This window comes from Carettochelys insculpta, chromosome 6, assembly GCF_033958435.1.
Source record: "Carettochelys insculpta isolate YL-2023 chromosome 6, ASM3395843v1, whole genome shotgun sequence".
NCBI lineage: Eukaryota > Metazoa > Chordata > Testudines > Carettochelyidae > Carettochelys > Carettochelys insculpta.
This window is the reverse complement of record NC_134142.1, coordinates 11,108,646-11,126,334: the sequence shown is the minus strand read 5'-3', so window position 1 is coordinate 11,126,334 and position 17,689 is coordinate 11,108,646. Positions and strand designations below refer to the sequence as shown.

At 47.9% G+C, this 17,689-nt stretch overlaps 1 long non-coding RNA gene across 1 annotated transcript in view; it reads left to right on the top strand.

The window, feature by feature from the left end:
• Positions 1–4,224: 4,224 nt before the first annotated feature.
• The window catches only part of LOC142014105 (uncharacterized), a 51,601-nt gene continuing 38,136 nt past the window's right edge, over positions 4,225–17,689 (top strand). The window contains exons 1-2 of the long non-coding RNA XR_012645865.1: positions 4,225–4,302; positions 16,537–16,667. This is a non-coding gene — a long non-coding RNA (uncharacterized LOC142014105). The remainder of the gene's footprint in view (positions 4,303–16,536; positions 16,668–17,689) is intronic.

Sequence of the window (17,689 nt, the reverse complement as noted above, 5' to 3'; positions counted from 1 at the left end):
CTGGGGGGCCCAAAACTGGACACAATATTTCAGATGTGGCCTCATCAGTACCAAATAGAGGGGAATAACCACTTCTCTAGATCTGTTCGCAGTGCTCCTCCGAATGCACCCCACTATGCCGTTAGCCTTCTTGGCTACAAGGGCACACTGTTTACTCATATCCAGCCTTTCATCCACCATAACCCCCAGGTGCCTTTCTACTGTACTGCTGCTTAGCAGTCAGTTCCCAGCCTATAACGATGCTTGGGATTCTTCAGTCCAAAGCACATTGCAGTGAGCAGTCACAGTGTAGGCTGCCTCTCCTCAGTGCTGAATAACTCCAAGAGTTGTGATTTGATGTCCCCCCCTTATGGTCCATAGCCTTTGCTAGCTTAATTGTAGTTTGATTGTGGTAGTTTGGTTAAGGCTTTGTTTGTATATAGATTCACCTATCAAGAAGCCATTATAGTATAGCTAACTTAGGCCCAGGGAGGCCTATCTTTCCTGTCAACAGTAACACAAGCAGCCTGCCAGTAAGACCTGGCATGAGGGGCTTTTTGCAAAATATTTTTCTTTTTCCCCATTTATAGGAAAAGTTAAGGTCAGATTAGGAATGTTAAATCATTTATGTCAATCTTCGCTACCTGCATCACTTCCTGACATCAGCTGGGGTTCAAGCATTCCCCACCTACCTCTGACCGGAAAGGTGTGATGGCCTCACTCTAATTTGAGTAAAGGTCACATAATGGTGTTTTCCTTCTGACCTGTTATCAGAAGTAGGCCTTGGAAAACTGATGCATAGGACACAGTCAGGGGGGTGACCCCAAGTTCAGGTCATCGGGAAACATGGGGAAGAGGTGTTAGACAGAATCCACACCTGAGGCATATTTCGTCTCCTGGGATCGCCATTCCCTCTCTATTATCTCTGCTCGCTCTGTTATCTTTGCTACCGCTATTCTTAGAACAACCTTTTGTTTTTCCTCTCTTTAACTTGAATTCGACCCAATCCAATAACAGCTTCCTCACCGATCGAAGCGAGCGGGCCTCAGCTTCGGGGCAGTTCAGAGGAGTCAGGTGAATATTGTACCCTGCGTGTATAACACAAGTTTAAGCCATAAGTGCAGTTTGTTAAGTAACTTGTATGAGATGTCACAACCTTGTTAAGTAAAATCTCCATCAGTAACCAGATATGGACTGTACTGAATATCTTCAGTTTGTGTCTGTTAATTGCTGCTTTGATAACATCATGCTGTTAAAATAAACAAAGCACATAAGTGCTGCTAAAAATGTTGTCTGTGTAATCACTGGAAATCCTGAAAACTCACCTCTAGCCTCAGACACTTTCTGTCTCAGACTCTTAATGTTACCTCAGGAAAGGTGCGAACCTTAATCTTTAAATTTTGTCACATTAGCGAGCTTCCCCAAATCCATAATTCCAATAAAATTCCCCCCGTGTCAACAGGTCTCATGTCCTGACCAAGTGAACATTCACTTTCTTTGGCCCTTTTTCCTTCAGCAGGAGTCTCCAATTCACCCTTGCTTCAAATACTGCCTCTGTCTTTATTCCCCACCTCCTTCTGAAGCTCTGCCAGATCTGCTCAAGAGTGACCTTCCCAGTTTCCCAGATCCAGTCTCTGGGCTCCAACTCCTTCTTCCCTCCAGGCAGCCTCCACACCTCTTCTTCGTGCAGCTGTGCTTGACTCTCAGTAGACTTCCCAAGGCTGCTAGCATGCCGTGTTCCCATGGGAGGACCTACCTATAGGTCTTTCCTAACTTCTACATTCATAAACCGTAAAGCCATGTAGCATGACCTACCGTATATCACAGGCCCTTAAATTGTACACAGACATGTCTCTATTGAGTCTGATAATGTGTCTTTGACTAAAGCGTAATTCCAAAAAGGTATCTGGGCCTGATTTGGAGACAGCAAGAAAACAGAAGACTCTACAGGTTGAACTCCTCTAGTCTGACACCCTTGGGACCTGACTGGTGTAAAACGAGAGACTGTGCAAGACCATGGGAAGTCAATATTGTCTAGCACATTATCAACACTTCCACTGCTTACTGGGCTCTTCAAAGACATTTAGGGGTAAATTACAGCTAAATAACAGCACAAAACACTGAGAGCCAGGACTGGTGGCTGTAAACAAACTGTATGGGACCACAGGAAACTTGGCCACACCTATGATAAGTGGTCATCCAGCTAACTAAAATTATGCTGGACAATGGATGTTGCCTGATGAAAGAGGGCTGGACCAGAAAGGTTCAACCTGTGCTACTTCCTTGGGTAGCTTGTTCAATGGCTAAACAATTGTGCTTCACTATTAAACATTTGTGCCTCACTTCTGACATGACTGTCTGGCTTCAGCTTCCAGCCACCTGGATTTTTTTTTGCCTTTCTCCAGTCAGTGGGAGATCCCTTTATTACTCAGTATTTTCTCCCCATGAATGTAGATAAACACTGTAATCTTGTCACCTCTCACATCTTTTTGATGCACTGAACACAAGAGCTCTGGAAGTCTTTCACTGTCAGGTTATTTTCTCCAGCCCTTTAATCGCTCTTTGCTGCACCCTCTCCAACTGTCAAACATTCTTTTAAAAATGCCGACAGCAGAACTGTGCAGAGCCTCCCAGCAGCAATCTCACCTCTACAGAGACAAGATCACCACTAACTGATTACTCCCCATTTGGACACCAAGGATTGTATTTCCCCTGTTTGTCACCACACCACACATGGAACTCACGTTGAGCAGATTGTCCACCATGACCCTTTACAGGCCCAGACACAAGAATTTCTGGAGGGGAGTGAGGTCCTTTTTTTGTAAATGTGGATGGCAACGTTTTAAATATAAAGGACTTCAAAACAGCTGTGCAATGAGTGTGCACATGAGAAGCTAATGAAAAATTTGAGTGGAAACAGTGATTGATAAAAATGGTGAGAAGTCCTGTGGCACCTTATAGACTAAAGGATTTATTGGAGCGTAAGCTCTCGTGTGAAAAGTCGCGCTTCATCAGATGCATTAGTGATTGATAAAATTATTTTGTTATAACATACTAAAATGTATCCATCAATAAAGGCTTTATAAATGTTAAATTCCAGGATCTTGCTGTAATATGATAAGAGAAAAACAATATTCCCTCATCCTCCTCCCTTTCCTGTTGCTAGTACCCAAGGACATGCTGAAAAATGTAGTCCCTTCCCTGCTCCAGGGCCAGCTGTCGAGGCTGGAAACAGGCCAAGGAACTACAGCTTCCAGGGTGCCTTGAGTTCCCCCACTGTGCCCAGCAGGATCCACCTGCATGGCACAGCAGGGACGAAGAGAGAGAACCTGCACATGGGGGAGTGTGATCGCAGCCTTCACACCCCCTGTGCATGTGGGCCTACTTTAATCCTTTTCTGTCACTGCTCACCAGTATCCCTGGTCTGTATCTGCAGAATTGCCCTTGTTCCTAGAGGTCCAACTTGGCACTTAGCTTGACAACAAACAAGTTTCACTTGAGAGGGCGCAGCTTAGGAAGCTATCCAGATCATCATCCCAGAGTGACTGGGTCTCATCACTGTTCACCACAGTGCCCAACTGTGCATCACGTGCAAGGTTTATCAGCAATGATTGTATATTTCCTTCAGTTATCGATGGAAATGTTGATAGCATTAGGCTGCGGCGGGGACCCAGGCAGAGGTGTTCAGACCTAGTGGTTAGAGTCAGGAGCCTGGCAACGGGGTCAGAGCTGAAGTCAGAAGCAGGAGACAAGCCAAAGGGCAGAGTCAAAGCTGGGATCAGCATGAGGGGAAGTGCATAGGAGTAGGGACCTGGATCTCAGCAGGAAAGGCCGGGCTGAGAAATGCAACAACAGGCTGGGGGCGGGGTCCATAGTCACAACTAGCCTGGAACTCACTTAGTTCAGGGCCAGGCAAAATACAGCCTGCTGGCTGAACCCCACGCATCAAGCTGCTGGATCTGCCCCAAGGAAGCCTCAGCAGACTCCCTGCCTGCCCCCACCCACGCTTGGTGCTCAGAAAAGCCAGCTGTGGGCCTCTGAACACTGCAAACCTGGAACAAGAGGGACGTGTCAAACAGGCTTCTCACCCTGCCCCACCCTCATTAAATCTTGCATCTCCCATTGGCTGGTTTCCAGCCAATAGCAGCTGCCTGTTTGCAGGACAGGCAGCATGTGAAGTACCCTTCCCCTCTCCCTTGGCTCTTAGCGTTCAGTTTAGAGCAGTACACGTGGCCCAGGCAGCCACTCGGCGTATGTGCACAGACATGGAAGGTGGGGATCCTGGCTAAGGAACCTGCAGGGCTGCTGGTTGGAGCCACCCAGGTAAGTGCCTCCTGGCCAAAGCCTGCCTCTCCTACACCCATCTCCCCTGCATCCCCTCCCACACCCCTTCCTACACCCCAACCCACTACCCTGAGCTCTCTTCTGCACCCAACCTCCATCCCAGACCCCGCACCTCCTCTGTTAATACCATGGAAGAGTCAGGCCCTTGACCGCTTACGAAACTCTTGGAGTGCCACCACCAAAATGATTGCCCACCCCAACTTAGTTGGTCACACAACTTCCCTGTGCCTCTTCCCGGTGTGCATAGCACAGCCCAGCTAATCAGTGTGGGACTGGACATCTCCTCCACTCACACACTTCATGGGTGGGTCTCTGAGCTTCTGCGTGACTCCTCCCCTTCTCCAGTGGGTTGGCACGAGCTGTTGGGTGGATGCCAGGTGCCTGGGGAGCCACAGGGCTGTGCCAATCCCTTGCCTGAGCCATGAGCAGCCCTGTCTAATCCTCAGTAATCAGTCACATGATTCAAACACCTGCGCCCCATTCCCAGCTGGGTCTAGTAATGCTTCCCGGAACTATCCGTTCTCAAAGGGACCAAGCCATGGAAAAAAGGCTGGCCAGGCCCAGCAGCTTACCACCCTGAAAGAGGACAGACAACCCTCAGGTGGGCCACAATAAGAAGTCAACCCCAATCAAAGGAACCTGTTTCACATTTTATTTCCCCCTAAGTCTTTATTGGATTCTTCCAGACATCAAAAAATAAATGGTTTCCAGGGGAAAACAATACCCCTCCAGGCACACAATGCAAGGCAAGCCGAAAAGGAACAATACCTAGCCGAGTGTGAGAAAAGCTGCAAAGCACCTCCTCCACGTTTATGGGGGAGAAAAGACAGTGAGGTCAGTTTATTATCCCCGAGTCCCTCTTCAGCTGCATGTTAGTTTCCTGCTAATTACGGCAGTGACAAATAAGCAATAAAAAATAAACCCCAACCTCATCTAGACAATAGAATGGCCATTAACAAGTGAAGGACCTGTGTGGGCTGAGGGAAGGACGCTGAGTCCAGATAAAATGAATTGAAGCAGTCCCTGATTTGTCTTTGCAGCTGTAGGAAAATATGCAGGAAAGACTCATAATAGGAAATGTTTCCTCTGAAGGAAGATAAACCTTGTTAATCTGGGTGATAGGGACCTACAGCGGCATAAACAAACACCGTTAATGCAGATAACCAAAAAGGTATAATAATCACCTCTGTCTGGTCAATAGTGAAGGGAAAAGCAAAAATACTGAAAAGAAAACAGTGTGTGGAGAAAAGAGGTCCATATGAAGGGGGCCAAGGCAGGGGAAGGAGGGTGCCAGCACTCCCCACCCCCTGTGTCCAGTTTCTCTCCCTTCCTTCCCTGCTGTGCTGTGCAGAGGGGAGCCTGCAGGGCATGACAGGGGAACCCAAGGGATTCTGGGAGCTACAGTTCCTTGGCCATGTCCCTGCTTACAGAGCTGGCCCTGGAGCAAGGAATGGACTACATTTCCCAGCATGCTTTGTCTGCTAGCAACAGGAAACTAGGAACATATCTGAGACCCCACTGTGAACTTACTGTCATGAATAAATCTATTTCATGACGACTAGCCTATACAGAGTCTGGACTGAAAAACTCTGAAGAAGACAACTGAAGTATTTTGGAATATTGTTTTTCACTTACAATACTACAGCAAAATTCCAGAAGGTAATTTGTATAAAACCTTTATTACTGTACACATTTTTACTATGTTACAACAAAATCATTTTACCAGTCAGAGTTTCCGCTCAAACTCTTCATTAACCGCTCGTATGCACACCCACTGCATTAATATTTTAAACTCCTTTATATGTAAATAATTGTGGTTCATACTTACACAATAGCACACACACATGCCCCTCAGAAACTCCTGCGCATGGGCCTGGATTTTGTAATAGTTATTTCCCAACGGATCATTAAATGGATCTAGCCTGGGAGCACTTCAGCCACCCCATGTCAAAGCCGATGTTTTCCCTCATCAGAGCCACTGCCCTTAATATTTTTAAGGATGTTCCCCTGCTGCTATCAGCTTCCAGTGACATGTGCTCCCCACACGCTTTGGCTGTGTCTACACTACACACAAATCTCAAAAGCTGGAACTTCGAAAATCGAAATCGAACGAAGGGATGTCGAAAGAACGCGCCTGCACATACAAAGCGGGTCGGCGTACCAGCCTGCTATTTCGAAAGAGGCCCCCGGTCTTTCGAAAGGGAGAGTCCACACAGCAACGCGAGCCCTTTCGAAAGGACAAGCCAGGAAACGCCACACACAGGGTCACATGGCCAACAAGCCCTTCTGGTTCTCACAGCCAGCGGCGCTCTTAAAGGGCCCCTCCCAAACACACCCACCCCGCACAGGCAGAGCACTGCAGAGCAACAGACAGCACTGCAAAGTTCGTGCTCTGAGGGGTTGCCACAGCGCATGGAGTACCAGTAGCTGCCCAAGGCTGATGCCTCCAGCAGCCCTGGGACCCAGATGGCAATGGTCATCCTGGCCATGCTGGAAGCCATGTGGCCCATGTACCCTCCCACCGAGGTCCTGCAGGCCCTGGCCACAGGGCAACCGCTGCACCCAGTCCCCTACGGTGCCTCTGGAGCCACCCCAGCAGCCAGGACTGGTGGGAGAGGCTGGTGCTGGGCCAGGGGGACGACGAAAGGTGGCTCCAAAACTTCCGAACATCGAGGCAGACATTCATGGAGCTGTGCCAGTGGCTCACACCTGCCCTGCAGCACATGGACACCCGCATGGGGCCCGCACTCCCCATCGAGAAATGAGTGGGGATCACACTGTGGAAGCTGGCCACCCCGGACAGCCACCGTTTGGCTGGACACCAATTCGGGGTGGGCAAGGCCACTGTTGGAACAGCCCTCCTGGAGGTAAGCCAGGCCAGGGTCCCACACCCACCACAGGAAGGGAAGAGCAGACGATCCCTCTGGCTGGACGGAGGGGACCTCCTGGGGATCCCGGGGGTGTGGGAGGCTCGTCATCTGACCAGTGTGCTGCTCCGATGTGTGCTCAGGGCTGCTGGAGGATGTGCCTGTCAGAGTTTGTGCTCCTGAGGCTCTAGGCACACTCTCAACTTCCTGCACGGGCTTTCTGGGTCCTTGCTGCTTTAAGCAACCATAGAGCCCCGCTGGGACTTGCAAGAGTGTCCCCGTGCTCCCTGCAGCTATGGAGGACCTGCTATTTCAAAAGAGCAGCCCCAGTGCATCTACACACGCCCTATTTCAAAATTCAGTTTCAAAAGGGGCTGCTCTTCCTGAAATCAGACAGGAAGAGCGATTTCGAAACGCTCACCCCTTCCCACCAAAAACAATTTTGAAAGAGGCTCTTATGCGCGTGGACGCTCCGCGGCCTCTTTCGAAATTGGGCCCCCTTTCGAAATTGATTTCGCAGTCCCAGGCTAGTGTAGACGCACCCTTTGTGTCTTACCGGGCGTTTTACAGGAAGCAGTGACAAGCGTTCTTCAGCTTATCGATGCTGCATAGCCTGGTCAGCTTCCAGCTCAGATGTGTCAGGCTGCTGTGCTTAGCATAGTGCAAAAGGGCGAGGGCACTTATATGGGTAATGGTTATATGCCGAGTTGGAACAGTTCATGGTAATAAAACTTCTGGATGGGATATTAAACCTCATGCTTCACAGCTCGAGCCCATCTCTAAACAGGAAGGATAAGGATGAGATTGTCATGGGGGCAAATTATCCCACATCTGTCTATGCTGCAGGTTCTTCCACCCTCCCCTGAACCAGATCTGACCCTGTCTGTCAGCTGATGTTACTAGGCAGATGGCCAGGGACACACACACCCCTAAGTCATTAATTAAAGGACATTGATTGCTCTTTTCTGTCTGTCCTTGTCTCAGATGTCAGGTAGTGGAAAAGATAAAGTTCTAGACTTTGTTTGTTAGTTGAGTTGCTCTTTTATGTGAGAACAAGAATCATCTTTCAACAAAACATGGGCCACCTGCCCCCACATTTACAATTATTTCCACAGAATTCCCTTTTTTATTAGTTCTTTCAAGGACACAGTTTCATCCACTCCAGAGGAGCTGGGGAGAAAAGCAGGGTGATAGGGCAGGAATGAAGGGAGAGCTACCGAGACAGAAATGATGGATTGAGGGAGGGAGAGTCAGGGTGACAGCTAAACAGGGCTGCAAAAGGGGAGAAAAGATTAAGGAAGGAAGAGAAAGGCAGACAAAAGAGAACAGGTCGAGGGGTGGGGGGAAATAGTGAAGGGACAAAGGAAGAGCGAGGGGAAAGAAATTGTCTCTGGAAAGAAAAGGGAGGGGAGTTTAAAAAAGAGGAAACACTGAGAGAGAGAGAGAGAGAGAGAGAGAGAGAGAGGATATAAGAAACAAATCAGGAGAAAAGGAACGGATAACTGGAGTTTGCGGAGGTTGTAGAAGACTCCTGAAATATTTCTGTGAATGACAGTGTTATTTGCTGACCTGTTTGTTATTGTATTACTATGTAATTTCAAAGGGTTAATTCAAGAGTGAAGAAACTGCCCAGGGAGATGGACAATAACACACAGAGAGGCCTGAAGAAGAGCTCTGTGCAGCCTGAAACCTGGTCTCTCTCACTGAGAGAATCAGGTCCAATAAAAGACATTACCTCACCTACCTTCTCAGCCCCTAATATCCCGGGATCAATGTTTTACCTAATTCTCTCCATCCATGTGTGGTATAAATTTTCTTCTGTGCACTGAGCTGCATGCAGCTGTGCACCGCCAATAGAACCACATACTGCCAGCTGTGACCAGCTGTGGGCGCTCTCTCAGTTAGCTGGGCTGCACCCATATTTCTCCTGGGCAGCTGCCCAAGCATTCACCTTATAGGGAACACTGCCTGGGATCAACATGGCTACAACAAGGCTGCATAATAGCCCATGTAAGAGTTTATCAGCAAACACTATTAACTATTATCAGGCCTGTTAACTGAGAAAGGTTACCCTTCATGGCCTGAATAAATCAGTTTGATCAGGTTCAAGTGGCACCCTGAACTGAAGAACTTAGGAGTGGATAAAAGCTGAGCCCTGAAACACAGGAAGGATAGGGACTGTCGGGGAGTAGCCTGAACCCCCATGAGATAAATGGGTGCAGACTTTCTATTGGCTGAAACCCCCAGTTCTCTGGCTGTGCTTTGCACCTACTGTTGAGATGAAACAATACTCCTGTTTGGGAAAGGTGGTTGTCACTCATGTGTTGCTAACAGCTCCTGAAGTTGAGAAGGACAAGTACCAAGTCCAGTTAGGCCTGTTGACAGTCACCGTTGGTATTTCTGGGACTGTGTCCCAGCAGCAGATCCGAGAGTGGAAAGATAACCAGATTCAACCAGCCACAAGTGAAGGCTCAGGGCCTATACCCAGAAGGGGGTTGCATTTAGCAATAGACAAGAGAAGAGGGGTCAGAGGTACAGATAACCCTACACCATGATAAACAGCATTTAAGAAAGAGGCAGGAAGAGACAGCGGAAAAGGAATCATAGGACATGCCAGATTGGTTCAGACCTGAGACTCATCTACTCCAGTCTCTTGTCTTTGACAGTGGCCAGCACCAGCTTCTTCAGAAGAAGGTAAAGAAACCCCACAGTAGCAGATGTCAGATAATCTGCCTCTGCCTAGGATGATATCCCTTCAGGCGTTTTGTTAGCATTACTGTAACTCTGGATAATGACACCCATATTAATGTCCAATGCCTTTCTGAACATTATTGAGATTGTGGCCTCAATGACTTGTAGTGACAATTAATTCCACTGTCTAATTACAATGCAATGACATATTGCATAAAACAGTATGTTGTTTTACCTGCTTCATTTAGCCTTAACTGCTTACAAGCATTTAAAAGGGTGTTACAAGGAAGAGGAAGAAAAATTGTCCTCCTTGGCCTCTGCTGGTAGGACAAGAAGCAATGGGCTTAAACTGCAGCAAGGAAGAGTTAGGTTAGACATTAAGAAAAACTTCCTAATGATCAGGGTGGTGAAACACTGGAATAAATTGCCTCGGGAGGTTGTGGAATCTCCATCACTGCAGATATTTAAGAGCAGGTTAGATAAACATCTGCCAGGGATGGTCTAGAAACTCTGGCTGGTGCTTGGTTCTGCCACAAGGTCCTTTCCAGTTCTAAGCCGTGTCTACACGTGCACGCTACTTCAAAGTAGTGGCACTAACTTCAAAATAGCTCCCGTCATGGCTACACGTGCTGGGCGCTATTTTGATGTTAACATCAACGTTAGGCGGCGAGACATCGAAGCCGCTAACCCCATGAGGGGATGGGAATAGCGCCCTACTTCGAAGTTGAACGTCAAAGTAGGGACCGTGTAGTCGTTGCGCGTCCCGCAACGTCGAAATTGCGGGGTCCGCCATGGCGGCCATCAGCTGAGGGGTTGAGAGACGCTCTTTCTCCAGCCCCTGCTGGGCTCTATGGTCACCGTGTGCAGCAGCCCTTAGCCCAGGGCTTCTGGCTGCTGCTGCTGCAGCTGGGGATCCATGCTGCATGCACAGGGTCTGCAACCAGTTGTCGGCTCTGTGGATCTTGTATTGTTTAGTGCAACTGTGTCTGGGAGGGGCCCTTTAAGGGAGCGGCTTGCTGTTGAGTCCGCCCTGTGACCCTGTCTGCAGCTGTGCCTGGCACCCTTATTTCGATGTGTGCTACTTTGGCGTGTAGACATTCCCTTTCAGCGCCTATTTCGATGTGGTGCTGCACAACGTCGATGTTGAACATCGACGTTGCCAGCCCTGGAGGACGTGTAGACGTTATTCATCGAAATAGCCTATTTCGATGTCGCCACATCGAAATAGGCTACTTCGATCTAGGCTTCATGTGTAGACGTAGCCCTAGTGTTCTATGATTCTATGAAATGTGCCTTAATAGCAAGCAACTCCCCAGGCAACATGCCTTAGCAGCATTAAATTTGAAAAAAATAGCTTGATCCCTATTACGATCTGCTCAGAAGTTACCGTCGGTTTCGAGGCTACACAGGCCATCAGTGTTCCTGCCTATTAATAATACAGTACTGGCTTTATAATCTGAACACAGTGATTAAATTATTCTAGATTCTATAGTGAAAGAATTAGTGCCGCCTTGGTTGCAAGCTATTTCTTTTCATAATAAAGGCCTCTGTTTCGATCCAGTCAAAATGATATTCTAAAGAGGAGGAGAATGGGGCTATTATGCCCTGCAAATAAGGAACCAGAGTTACTGGATTGGAAAAATCCCAGTCTTGTATACAGCATAACCTATGGCAGGACTCACACCCACACACTCATCTACCAGAAATACAGTGTTTCAGCCAACAGCGAAACTGCACAGAGGAATACAAATGGTTATAAAAGGATCATGCCACTTGGTCGAGACCCCCTAGCTGATATCAAAAGTTATAGAAAAAATACATTTGAATACTCTGAAAAAAATCTGGTGCCACCATAAAACTATGTAGTCAGAAGGTCTTGTTCTTATCAGTCCATGGAGGCGTGCATTTCTCAAACCTGTCATAACAGTCATCATAGGTAAGAGCTTAGGTAAGGCTCTGTAGAGACTAACAATTTTAAAATTCTCAGAGGCGGTTGTTCGAAAGCACCTGAGAGATGAACAAACTTATTAGGTCATGAGCTTTTGTGGGGAAAGTGGGTTTTGCCCACAAAAGCTCATGACTGAATAAATTGATTAGTCTCTCAGGTGCCGCAGGACTGCTTGTAATTTTAACATTGTTAGTTTTCAAGGTGCTACGGGATCGGGCCCACTGGCAGTGGGCAGCAAAGGGTGCTGTTGCCCATGGACTGTTGCCCATGGACTCCTTTGAAATGCCATGGAGCGCTCTGCTGCCGCTCTGCGCAGCCGTGAGGGAGCAAGTGGGGGAGGGCAGTCATCTAAGCCCCGCCCCTTCTGCCCTTGGCATCTCCGCGCCCACTTGCCTCTGGGCCCTTGGCAGCTGTCAGTGCCACTACGCAGGACTCCTTGGGTGCATCTACACGAGCCAGCTACTTCGAAGTAGCTGGCACAATGTCAAAATAGCACGCGTCGCGTCTACACGTGCTGTGTGCTATTTCAACGTTGAAATCGATGTTAGGTGGCTAGACATCGAAATCACTATTCCCATCCGAAGATGGGAATAGTGCCCTACTTCGACGCTGAACGTCGAAATAGGGCATGTGTAGATGATCCGCATCCCACTACTTCGAAATAGCGGGGTCCTCCATGGTGGCCATCATCTGAGGGGTTGAGAGACACTCTGTCCAGCCCCTTTGGGACTCTATGGTCACCGCACTCAGCAGCCCTTACCACAGGGCTTCTGGCTGCTGCTGCTGCTGCAGCTGGGAGTCCATGCTGCATTCACAGGGTCATGCTGCATTCACAGGGTGCTTGGCTCTGTGGATCTCATGCTGTGCAGGCCAAGTGTGTCTGAGAGGGACCCTTTAAGGGAGCAGCTTGGGGCTTTGCTGGCCCCTTATTTCGACAGGGAGCACTTGTGTGTGTGAATGCTCCACATTTCCTTCCAGGGTGGCTCCTTTCGACGTTCTCCGTCTTTACTTCGACATTGAACGTCGACGGCACCAGCCCTGGAGGACGTGTAGACGATACGCATCGAAGTAGCCTATTTCGATGTTCTTACGTTGAAATAGGCTACTTCGACGTAGTGTGCTAGTGTAGATGCAGCCCTTGTGTTTGATGAAATAGACTAACACAGCTACCCCTCTGAAACTTATCCTAGGGAAGGTGACTTAGCTAGAGTGACCACACGGACCTCTAATCTTTAGTCAGTCAAAACACCTGTTGAGGACCCTAAGGGCAAGTTTACAAAACACCCCTTCGGGCTACCTGGTGATGCCTTCTGACCCTTTTCTACAGCTGCACCAGGGATGTACTGTATGCATTCCCAGTCGCTGAGAACTGGGCCAGAGCACAATGCAGTCACTCGCATGGATTTTCTCTGCTTCCAGAGCACTGGGGTTTGATAAGCAATGCCCTGGGTGTGTACTGTATCCTCCCCACCCACTCCACCAATAGCTCCAGCTCAGGGAGGTGCCTCAGAGCCTCCTTTTTATGCCTGTTGTCAGAAATAAAGGCTGGAGCTCTTCCAAGGGTCAGGAACAGAGGAAGCTAGATGGAGATGAAAGACAGCCTGCACCTTATGCATGCCAAAAGCGTCATGGATCACACAGGAGTTTAGTAGCCTGGTTGAGCTGATGCCTTACAATGAACAGTGTTTCTCCAAGGTCTGTCTTGTTTCTGGACTGGACTTGACTCCCACCATGGTGAATGTAGTGGTATCAGGATTTTTGAACACACGCATTTCCCCCCACCACTCGGATGTGGCATGTTCAGGGTGAAGGTGACAGAGGATAAGGACAAGGCTTTATACAGTCTGTCTGGTCAACAGAGGTCTCTGAATAGACCAGACAGACACCACTGAGTTGACCATGGCATTCCAAACCCACAAACTCTTCAGCAGAGCTTCAACTCAGTGGGAATCTTTACATTGACTGTCACTGGAGCTGGATTGAGTCCACCAGGTGGCAAATTCAGGTCCCCATAGTACTTCTCTGGCCCCCAGGACAAGCAATAGGAAGGAGATGAGACCGCAGATAGACCTTTCAACTAGATGGCATGGTCATGGGCCCTATTCTCATGGCAAATGATGGGCATCACGGAGCAGCAGCAAACACTGGAGGGGACAGTGACACTTTCTGGAAGATCAGTGCTGTGGTGGTCGACCTTCTGGGGTTGAATTTAGCTTGCCTAATGAGGCCACACTAAATAGAACCATTAGGGTTCTAATGTTGACCATGGTACTTTCACACTCTCACAATGAGTAAGGGAATTCAAAGGGAGAGTTTGTCCCATCAACCTCCTGCTGTGGGGTTGGCAATAAAAAATAAGTTTTGGGTATGTCAGCTCCAGCTACTCAATTCACGTGGCTGGGGTTGGGTATCTGACATTGATTTTTCCCTGTAGTGTAGACCTGGCCTGAGCGCCCTTGGTGCTAGACACTTGCTTGTTAGAAATAAAGAAATTCAGCACTGTGCACTAGTCCAAAAGTTTATTTTAAACTTTTCCTTCCAGAGACCAGGGAATGGGAGGGTGTCAGCATCTCCTGTCATTCCAGAGTTCCCCTCACTTGCAGAAAGTCATGTATTTTTCTGTGCAGAGCACAGTCAGAAGTTCTCATTCTCAAATCCTTTCAGCCGGCTGGAGTACCCCAGAATGAAGGAGTACGAACAGCCCCCTCTCCCCCAACAGCAGAGAAATCTTCTTGGTACTATGGCCAGCCAGCATGTTTATGGGCCAGATTTCCACACCATATTCCTGAGGTGCCTGGCAGGAGCATAGATGTGACTCATTAGATCCAGGATACATGGGACCCTTGCCGTCGCATAAACATTTTGGGCAGTGGAAGAAACATCCCATGGGCAGGTTAAAAGGAACGTACCTCTCTGATATCACAGGTGTGGTCACTCTCTCAGGGCAGGTTTACACTAGTCCTGAAAGTTGATCCTAGATACACAATTCTAGTTATGACAATTCCACGGCTGGAATCAACTTCATCTAGGATCAACTTATCTGGCCATCCTCACTGACGGAGGTTGATGGGAGAAACTCTCCCTTCGACCTTCCTTACTTCTCGCGATATTGAGGAGTACAGAGGTCACCTATTGAGCCCTGATCATTCGATATTCTGTGTCCCACCTAGGCATGCAGAATCGAACCCCAGTATGTGTAGACGTACAATCAGTTTCCCACTGATCTGCAAGCTCCCTCTTGTAATGTGGATGTACCTGTGCCTCAGTTCCCCCTTGTTCTTAAGTAGCTTGGCCTACTGGCTGAATTATCCTTTTCTAGGATAACTGAAAAACCAGCCTTCGCCTCTCGATGCAGGGCACCAACGAATCACCCTTTGCCTTCCCCCGGCCTCAGCCCTCTAGCTGGGTTTGTGCAGCTTCAGTCTCTCCACTTTGGCACCAGCTTCCCCTGTTGTGTCAAAACTGAGGTGTCGTACTCCCCTCACCTTTCCTCAGGCTTCAATCTCAGGGCCCTGTGCAGCAAGGGGGACATTTTCTCCAGCCTCAAGTGCTGCTTCACCCTCCTCTCAGAGCAACTATCTATTCTTGGCTCATTTGCCCGTCTCTCTGGTCTTCTCAGACTCCTACTACAGCTCTTGACCAACCCTGCCCATTAACGAATCCTCTCAGAACAAGGGGGAAGGGTGGGGTGAACATCTCTTCCCTCTACACTCCCTGGGAAGACACCAATTGGCCCAGGAGCAGGTCCTGAGTAAGGGTTGCAGAACTGAGCCCCCAAAGGAGAAGGGTCACACCCACCGAAGAATTTATTATTTACAGCTCATATTCAGATGTTTCTAAGGTGATATAATTGCCATCGTTGAAACTCCACCTATAAGTTGATACAGAAAGCTAAGAACCTTGGGAGCTGATTTTTCAAAGAGTTACATGCCCGAATAGTCGCCCTGCAGTCTTCCCATGGGACGGCTTGTGTGAGGACAAGCCCGCGGGTTCCTCCTGAGTTAATGGCAGCAACTTTTAAATAATTATGTTTCTCTCCTCAGGAGACAGTGAGTAATTCTACCTCTGTGGGTGTTTAGCGAGGCAGACTCAGGGGCTTGGAAAGATAATAATGTGTGTGACAATTAGCTGTAATAAAATGTTTCTTTATATTAGTAACTAGCAATCAAGGGCTGCCAAAGCCTGTTTTGGCTTTGTGAAGCTTTCTTGCTTACATGGAGTTTATTGTACTGTAATCCACAATGCACTGCATTCCATCTACAGCATACAATACTAATACATTATGACTGAGAGCCAATCTGGATGGTGCATTATTTCCTTCAATAAAATAAAAAGCCGTACACTTCTGGGAAGTCTTTTCTAAATCAGGAGTTTTAGTGCTCAGGGACCTGCTTTAAGAAAACAGATCAGTCTTCGTGGATTGCAACAAGTAAATAATATCATACAGCGAGTATTGTATATTGTATAGTTATCTGTTTGGAATACAGGTGCACTGGACAAAGGAAATGACAGTCCTAGGACTACCTAAATGGAATCTCGCAAGGAAGGCGTCTCGGAGTAGAATGGTGAAAGCAGAGCTGATAACTAAAACAAATCTTGATCAGGGTCAGGCAGGGAATACGAGGCAGAGATAAATTCAAGCAGCTGAGAGCACTCAGTGTGACTAGAAAATTGTGCAAGGAAATAACAGTATTCATCATATTTCAGATTGCTGGTGCAGATGTGATTTCATCTGATTTGCAGCCATGTTGGACACAGGAAAAGAGAGGGAGAGAATTTGTGCCCAGAAAATAGACTCAAACTGCAGCGCCGACAGCCGTCGTGGGCCCCGGAGCCAGGTGAGGTGGGGGCGGCTCTGTGCCGTGAGGAGCCACAGACAGAAGGGGTGGAGCCAAAAGCATTCAGCCCTCAGCACCGCCCACACCGCGGCACTGGGCTCCTCCCTACATTTCCTGAAAGCCGCACACAGCCAGAACAGCGCTGTCACCCCAGTTCAAATGGGCCCAGAGCTCTAGCCGCTGACGCTGCCAAGTAGCGGTGGTGACTGGTGCTCTTTGAAATGCCAGGCGCAGGGGCAACTGCCCCTTTGCATCCCCCTGGGCAGGCCTCTCAGAAACTTAGCAACATTACAGACCTACCCATAAAGCTTCAAATCTCTCCATGTGCAACAGAAGCCCTCAGAGCGGGTGACAAACAGCCAAAATTTCACTGTTTGCTTGTGCATTACACTGAAAGCAAGAGAATCTAATTACATTAAAGCATCACATCTGCTTTAAAGGATATTCTCGCTCTGTGATTAAGGCCAGAAAGGACCATTAATCATCTAGGCTGGCCTGTAAAACACAGGCCATAAAATTTCACCTCTTTGACCCCAGTGTTGAACCCATTCACTTGTGTTTGACAAAAACATATCTGTGTGAATCCCAAAAACCAATTGTGCAGTCGCTAACAGATGTAAATGATTGCCATTTTTCTACCTTTTTTCACCAAATGTGCATCACCATTTAAATGCTTCATAACGACAATAAAATGCTCATGAATTTTTCAGTGTTTATTGCAACTCCTTTTGATTTTGGTTTTGGTTTGGAAACCAGAGCAAAAAAATTCAGAATGCAATCTACTTTTTTCAGTTTGTTTTGAATTTTTTCCAGCCTCATTTTCAGCAAAAATATTTTTGAATGAGATAGTTTCATTTCATGTTTTTTCCATGAGAATTAAGCTGTATTTTTCCACCAGCTGTATTAACAGAGTATGTGGGGAGAGGCAGCACTTGTTTTCTATATATTATGATCTGTCAGAAGCACTTTGCTACAATAGGTTCACAATAAAGTAAAATAAGCAAAGTAGTAGACATCTCCAT